Source organism: Passer domesticus, chromosome 10 (assembly GCF_036417665.1).
Source record: "Passer domesticus isolate bPasDom1 chromosome 10, bPasDom1.hap1, whole genome shotgun sequence".
Lineage (NCBI taxonomy): Eukaryota > Metazoa > Chordata > Aves > Passeriformes > Passeridae > Passer > Passer domesticus.
The window spans coordinates 18,043,084-18,051,046 of NC_087483.1; the positions used below are offsets into that span (position 1 = coordinate 18,043,084).

The window sequence follows — 7,963 nt, forward strand, 5'->3', positions numbered from 1 at the left end:
CTTTGCACTCCCTCTCTGTTGTTTCCCTCCAGCTAATCTCAAGTCATTTTGAAAGCTCATATTTTGATCTCACTGTACACAGAAAACAGCTCCAAACCCGCATCCCGACAGCACAGAGGAAGGCCATTGCTGTGCTCTCTGTCAGCACACACGGCTTTCTGTCACATCCCGGGGCTCGGGTCAGCAGGCAGAGCTCTCCTACAATGCTCCCAGGCTGGCAGGAGCTCAGGCAACTCCAACACCCTCACAGCCCACCCAGTGAATGTCACACAGGGGGAATATGGGTGGAGTTTGCTCCCTGGACCTTTGTGCCCCTCAGAGACAGGCAGTGACAGCAGGGGCTTCAGCAGCGGGCTGGGGCAGGGGTGCATGGCTGGCCAAGGCAGCAGATTGTTGAAGCTTTGCCCACAGCAGCCCTGAGATATTGCCTGTGGAGCTGCTGGGGTGAGGCCCAGGGACCTGGGGAAGTAGAAACATTGTTCTTAGGAAACAAAATTATATTGTAGGCATCTCAGCTGCACGGTTGCTTTGTGGGTGGGTGGCAAGGCTCATGGTACTGACCTATCTCTTGGGCTCTCTGCTGCCCAGCCAGCAGCCAGAAGCCCCAGGGACACATGGAGTACAACACATGGCAAATCCTCATTTTAATTCTAACATCCAATTGCAGGAGCAGCTGCCTGATCCCCAAGCTCCTCTGCCCTCCATCCCACAGGGGTACAGCTGAAGAAGTGCCTGCAGCTCCTCCTGCACCGGAGGCTGGCTGATCCTGAGCAGATCAGCCCTGTGCCTGGCCAGGGGATGCCAGCTGCCCTCCTTGGCCCACCCTCATCTCCTCACCTCTCACAGAGGGCTGAGGCTGCCGCCTCCTCATAGCCCAGCTGTGGGCAGTGCTGTGCAAGGCTGGCATTCACAGCTTAGCTCATCCCTTGCACTAGATGGGAAGGAAATGTGTCTCCAAAGGTGAGTTGCTGAGGAAACACCAGGGTGGGCATGCAGGTGGGACAGGCAGAGCTGTCGTGGGGGGTTGCTCCGCAGGACAGACGGACGATGTGAAGCCATTAGACAGGCAGGTGAGCTGTGTCAAATAGAGCAGAACTGCCTGCAAATGCAAAAAATCAAGGTTGACAGGGAAAGCAGGGATACAGAAGGGATAAAGAACTCACCATTAACCTCCTTTTGGGAAGAGTGTCAGGGCAATAATAACTTGCCAGGGCTTTGATTTCAGGTGAATACCTATGATTTAAGTGATTTTTTCACTGCTGGTGGAAGATTTTGTTGGGGGTAAAGAGACCAGAGGAAGCAGCCCACGCTCATTGGCTCTCTGCAGATAAGAAATTGTTTGATAATGTGGCATCTCTGCTTTCTGAGCGAGGAGTGCTCATGGACTGCTCTGCACAGGCAATTCAGTCCAGCTGGCAGCATGCAGGGTTCTTTATTACTGTTTCTTATGATTATTGTAATTTTTGTTATTATGATTACTGTTATTTGTTATTACAGACACCTGCCAAGACACACATGCCATTTTTTCTGCCTTCCTAAAAGCCAGTACCTAGTTTGTTAGCTGTGAATCTGTGGGCACATATTTGAGCAAGCCACAGCTTCCTCTGCCAGAGTGCCAAAGTGGGGGCCTTCACAGAGGATTTCTCAGAATGAACTGAGCCAGCTGTGTTGCGGGGTGTGTGTGTGCACATCCATAAAACAGACTGTCATTTTTTACCTGTCTTGCCCTGGCAATGTCCAGACCATGTAAAATTAAGCTTCAATACATGGAGAAATGTATTTTTATGTTTCTCCATACACTTTATATGCCCAAGGCTTGGTGTCTCACTGGGCTGCAGGCTGTCTTCTTTTGAGTCAAGTTCTTGATACATTCTAGGAAAGCCAGAACAAAAAAGCTTTAATTTGGTGATTTCAGGTGCAGAAAAGCTGAATAAGACTATTTGGTGTCCTCTGTATGGACTTCTGCCCTGGAGTGCCAAATCCAATTTGGGAATCAGGCACCCAACACTATTCCTAGAGGGAGTCAGAGCCAACCCTGCTGCAACAGGTGGGCAGCCAGGGCACAGGCAGGAGCATTGCTGGCAAAGCTTTCGCAGACCCTGATTTACAATTTATTCTGTTTTTTTTCTGGCAGAAGAGGTGGGTGATGTCTGGACTCATTTGATTGGCCAGGTGGAAGCAGCCAGCCACAGTGTGGCAGTGCCTGAGGTCCCCGTGCCAGCACAGCACAGCACAGCAGCCTGCTGGCTTGGCCATCAGCCCTCCCTGAACCTTTCCAGTGCAGGTGGCACCAGCTCTGAAACACAGCAGGCACGACGGCAGGGGCACTGCCAGACCACGGAAAGCCTGGGTCGTTGATGAGGCTGTTAGCACTCTTTCCGTCTTTTAATGTCCAAGTCCTTACCAGAAGACACTGGCTTAATCTCAGCTCAACTGGAAAAATGCCGATGACTGGAAATGTCATCAGCTGCCTGTGGGCCAGGCTGGCCCTGAGCTGATAAGGAGCAACACGAAATAAAAATGTCAACACAAAACTGGAGAAACACAGAGGGTGGTTGCAGCTCTTCTCCATCCTGTAGGAAGCCGGGCCCCTCTGTTACCAGTCCTAGGAGCTGAACTTTCCCTAAAGCCTCAGTGACCAGCTCTGCTCTTCCTTACAAAAGGGAAAGGTGGCTGCTCTCAATGCTGCAGAGAAAAAACTGAACTCTTGCCCCATTGACTTAAATAAAGAGGGTAAGTTAACTTCTATTGCTTTCTTTAATTTTTTTGGGTAAATGTCATGATGTTCTGTGCTGCAGCCTTGTTTTCTTTAAGCACAGGTAAGTGGTGGGAGACCCACCCAGCCAGAAGGAGGGCTGATCCACCTCCCTCTCATCTGGAGTATGAGCTTTGGACACTAGGTTTGGGCAGCAGCTCCTTTCACCCCATGCCAAGTGTGCTCTCATGACTCCACAGGAACACCAAATACTGCACCGTTCTGCAAAAGTAAAGCCAGAAGTGACTATCTAACCTTCTTTCTTTGGTGGGAGGGATGTGTTAATTCTCCATGGAGAATGGGATGCAAAAGCTCAGACCTTGTGACTTCTGGAGCAGAGTAGTGTCTGAAAATGTCACCCAGGCCTTGAATCTGTCTGTATCCCTTCTCCAAGTTTACACAGAAAATAAAACCTAAAAAGTCTAGGGAACTTTACATGAACAAGCCAGTTTTTATAAAAAACCGACTCATAAAAGCAGCCTGTGAACTTTTCCATGAGTGTTTTAGTGAGAAATCTTTGAGACAGAGCCAGAGAGAAGAGAGGCAAAGAGCAATTTAGAAAGCCTGCAGTTGGTATCAGTACTGGCTTTATGTCACTAAAGCACTGGGGTTTACAAAGGAGGAGAAGACGCAAACATTCCTCACCCCACTGAATTCCTAGGCTGAACTCTGACCCTGGGATGTGCTTGCTCTGCTGCAGGTACAGCAGCCACCTGTGCTGATGGTATCATACCTTGCACCACCAGCCCCGGTGCCAGCTCTGCCGGGGAAGGCCCACGGGATGCACCATGTGCGTGTGCCCGGGGTGGTATTTGTAGATGGTCCTTGAGGAGCCATTCCTTCTGGGGCAGGGACAGCCCTTGCCACCACAAACCGCTCTGCCCAGCTGAGTTCCCCGCTCCTTTCGGCAGCACGGGCCCTCTCCTGCCATTACGGGCTCATCTTAGAAGGGAACCCCCCGAGCCGTTCTGCTGGCTCTGCTCTGCTCTGCACGGACACGGGCCCTGTGGGCAGCCGAGCGGCGGCTCTGGGCGAGGGCTGGCAGTCCCCGGCGGCGCGGGGCTCTACCGACGGGCCGGGCCTGGCCCCTGCCGGCCCCGCTAGATGGAGCTCGGGGCTCACGCACCGAGCGGGCCCCGCGCTGTGCCCGCCGTGCCCGGCCCCAGAGCCCGCGGGGCCCAGAGCCGGTGCCGGCCCCAGAGCCCGCGGGGCCCAGAGCCGGTGCCAGCCCCAGAGCCGGTGCCGGCCCCAGAGCCCGCGGGGCCCAGAGCCGGTGCCGGCCCCAGGGCCCACCGTGCCCCGCTGGTGCCGGCCCGGCCGGCCCAGGCCGAGCCCGGCTCTGTGCTGCCGAAGCCGGACAGTCCCCGCGCTGGCGGGCTGGAAATGTCGGTGCGGGGCTCGGGGGCGGCGGCCGCGGGGCCGCGGGCAGAGGACGGGTGTTGGGACAGCAGGGGAACGATGCGGCGGTGAAGGTCAGCGTGACAAATGTCATGCTCGCTGTCAGCCACCGCCACGTGCCTTTGAAGCGCTGTGGCAGGGATGGGCTTTAAGGAGAGATGCGTCGGCACAGCGAAAGGTGGCCTGGCAGGCACTGAGCTCCTGATGTGCAGATGTAGGAGAGAAGAAAAAAGCTTTGCTGAAACGCTTGCTTTTTGAATGGATAATTTAATCGGTGACACTAAGTCCTTCCAATTATCTCTTTCCATGGGTACTTCCTATTTATTAATTTACTTCATATAAATCCATCAAGCAGTTGCCACACAGCAAGTAAACAAAAGCACCCCAGAGTTTTGTTGGAAAGGCATAAAAGTAACCGAAGAGGTTAATTATCACTGTTAATTAATTGCTTAACAGATTTGGCTGTGCACAGCATCTCCCGGTGCCCTTGGAGAGCCAGGGCCATGTGGCTGGGTGATGGCAGCAGCAGGGACACCAGGCAGGGTGCCACTGGCAGGGCACTCGTGGAGGGATGCTGGTCGGCTATCAGCGTGTCCAGTCTGGGACAAGGAGGTTTTGTGGAAGCCTCAGGACACCAAGGGTGTGTCCATCTGCATATTTCCTTACCTTCCAGTGTGATTTGCTTAATCAGCTTTGGCTTCCTGCTCAATTAAGCAGCTCCTTTGGTGGGGCAATGGGGCTGGAGTGGTTGCCAGGCGTTGCCTTGGGAGAAAAAAAAGGTTCAGAGGTTGGAAAACTCTCTGAAGGGAGCCATGAAGGAAGTTTAAACTAATTTAGCATAACAAAGGAAAGGTTAAGAGGTGACTGGATCATCATCTCTAAGTACTTATTTAGAAATAAGCCTTCTGGGAGCAGAGTGCCGTTTAATTTGGAGGACAAAAGCATAACAATATACAGTGCCTGAAAGATGAAGACAGGTGAAAACTGGGTGTCTCCCTTGTTAATGCTTAAGATTCCTTACTAATGTATTTGGAAGGATGGAAGAGTCTCCATCCTTCAGTATCTTCAAATCCAGACTGAAGATCTCTCTAAGAGACAGCCTGGGGTCAGACAGAAATTATGGGCTTGTGTTTCTGTGACCTGTGTCCTGCAGGAGTTCACATGAAATGCTTTTATCTGATCCTTTAGCCTTCAGATCTATACATCTCCCTGCAATAACTAACACTGCCACAAATGTGCTAATTCCATCTGGTTGTATGCAGATGTGTCTACCTCTCCCCAAAATGTGGTTCTGATGTACATCCGGGGCCTCTGTGCCATTGCAGACTGCAAAGCCCCTGTGAGCCCCCTTTCCCTCAAATGGATTTCAGTGATGAAGCATTTGTGCTTCTGTGCTGGTTTTCTGTCCAGGGATAACTGAAAACTTGTTGCTGCACAGTCTGGTTAAAACATGTTTTGTGGTCCAGGCTCTGCTGTCTGCTGAGGACTACTGGGGTATGCAGTATCCCATCGTCTGCAGAGGCTGTATGACTATTTCTGCTGAGCTCTGGCTACTCTGAAAAGTGACTGTCACTGAAATAGTGGGAACAAATACCTGCTTTTACAGAAAATGTTACAGTTTGGGAGAAGGAGTCCTCTTCCCCCAGAAAAGTTCATATTTCTGCATGAGTCCCAATTTGCCTGACGAGGACATGAAAAAGCTCTTGGCTTCCAAATCCACCTGATTTAAGACAGCTGCATGGTTTGAATTTCTTCTCCTCGGAGTCCTTGAGTTGCTCAGCTGAGCGTTGTGTTAATGCTGGGCTTTGAGTTTGCTGTTCCTCCCTGAATGGCTATGCTCTGTTGCCCAACCGTGCAGTAGTTCCTCGGCTGATGTAAATCAGTTTAGCTCCACTGCCTTTGCTCCTCTGTCACACACCCCAGCTTACCGCGTCTCCCGCAGCCCGGTCCCCCAAGGCAGCCACCCCAGCAACCTCACTTGTCCCCGAGGGCCGTGCAAAGGAAGGTGAGGTTTGGCTGGAGTTCCAGTTAAAGCCCAGATGGCTGAGGCAGAATTTCGGTGGAGCGGTGCTGCTGTAATCTTGGTCCCGGGGCCAGGGCTGGACGCTGCTGTGTCCCTGTCTTTGGGACAGGCGGGGGGAGTGTTGCTCTCCGTGAGCCCCCTCGGTGCTGCGGAGCATTCGACCCAGCGCACATCACTGTGAGCAACACAAAGGAAGGCAGCGTCCCTGCACCAGGGCCTTGGCTTCAGCAGGCTTCCTGGTGGATTCAAACTTCCAGCATGACTCAGGGTATTGCAGTGAATCTTTAAGATAACATCTTTTGCTTGCCAACATGTAGGCTGGCTGCCAAAGGTGGGGGAGGAGATCTGTTATGAGTCTTTTGTATGTGCTCATAGTAAATAGATACATGCCAAATTGATTACACTTGCCTTTCTATTTCTCCACTAGGAATAGAAGGAAAGGAAGGAGTAGTCCCCTGTGGTCTGCCCCAAACCACTGCCTCACACACGTGGTTTCTCAGGTGCCTGTAGCTGCCCACTGCTGCTGCTGCAGCCAGCGCACACCCCAGAAACAACGGCACTGGCATCCAGATTTTGCAGCATGGGTTGAGATCCCTGACCTGCTGGGCAGGATGTTCTCCTACGCCATGTAGGAATGCTCTCCCACTCCCCAGTGTGCTGCTGGGTGAGAGAGTGCTGGTGTCCCTGGTGACAGGTGAAGGGAACCAGGATGCAGCAAGGCCGAGTGACATGGGGTGCTGCTGGCTGGGTCCGAGCTGCCCATGGCAGGGACACCCTGCCTGGCTCAGCCCCATTCTGCAGAGCTGAGCAGCATGCTGGGCCAGCTCAGCCCCATCTCGTGCCCTTGGTCCTTGCCTACTTGCAAAACCCCAGGAGAGCATCAGTTTTTGATCTAGTCTCTCACTGCCAAACCATTAATTTTTCCAGTTTAAATGCTTAATACAATGGCCCTATTTTGAAGTCTGCCAGCTGAGCTGCCTCTGTGCTGCTTAGGACTATCATTTCCAACTGTTCTCTGGCAAGATGATTTCTCAAATGATTTAAAAAAAATAATCAAAGTTCTAACCACATCTGTGGCTGCCTATATCTCTGGGAGCAGGGAAAATTAGCTCAGAGGCCATCAGGTGCTTTCTGAAATGGAAGTCTTCTCCTGCAGATGACACAGCTCCTGGCAGTGGAAAGACCAGCCACTAATGTGGCTCTTGCTGAGATTTCTGGCACCAGTGTTTTGTGGCTGAGTGAAAGAAGCAGCCTAAAACCACCTGATTTAGGCTGCTATTCTAAATCAGCTGTGGGTTCTCTTCACACACACCTTCCAGCTGTGCTGATGCATTGGCAGGCTGACCTGGTAAGGAGATCTGTAGTGTTAGTGAGTGGTTTTACTTAAATGCTTCTCTATTCCTATTAGTTCTTCTGAGACTGCAGTATTGGTCCTCCACCCTTCCCTTGCACAGCTGGCAGAGGAGTCAGCAACACAAATTTTTGCATGGCAGAGACCAGCTAAGACAGAGATCACATTTGGAGCTTTCTCTGTGACATATCAATGAGGTTCTATTTGTGTACTGCAGCTGAAGCTCTGTTCCCATCATCGCTAGGAAAAGTTGATTAGGTCCAGTGGATTGCTGACTTCTTTTATGAAGAAGCTGTAAAAAGTTTTTTTTCTTCTGCTAGTGCTTTTCTCCAGGGAGTTGTTGGCAGAGAGAGAGGGAGGCGAGTGTCTCAGCAATAATACATTTCAAAGTTATTATGCCAGCAGAAAAGAAACACAAGGGTTTGAACTTGGTAAT

General features: G+C 51.7%; 2 long non-coding RNA genes across 3 annotated transcripts in view; one reads left to right on the forward strand and one right to left on the reverse strand.

The window, feature by feature from the left end:
* Window positions 1–3,296, forward strand: part of LOC135308772 (uncharacterized) — a 4,271-nt gene extending 975 nt beyond the window's left edge. Inside the window, exons 2-3 of the long non-coding RNA XR_010369146.1 lie at window positions 668–960; window positions 2,135–3,296. This is a non-coding gene — a long non-coding RNA (uncharacterized LOC135308772). The remainder of the gene's footprint in view (window positions 1–667; window positions 961–2,134) is intronic.
* Window positions 1–7,647, reverse strand: part of LOC135308771 (uncharacterized) — a 19,676-nt gene extending 12,029 nt beyond the window's left edge. For both annotated transcript variants that reach the window (XR_010369145.1, XR_010369144.1), the window contains exons 1-4: window positions 7,489–7,647; window positions 4,820–4,915; window positions 2,840–2,977; window positions 838–1,099 (exon numbers count right to left, since the gene is read on the reverse strand). This is a non-coding gene — a long non-coding RNA (uncharacterized LOC135308771). The remainder of the gene's footprint in view (window positions 1–837; window positions 1,100–2,839; window positions 2,978–4,819; window positions 4,916–7,488) is intronic.
* Window positions 7,648–7,963: the final 316 nt, after the last annotated feature.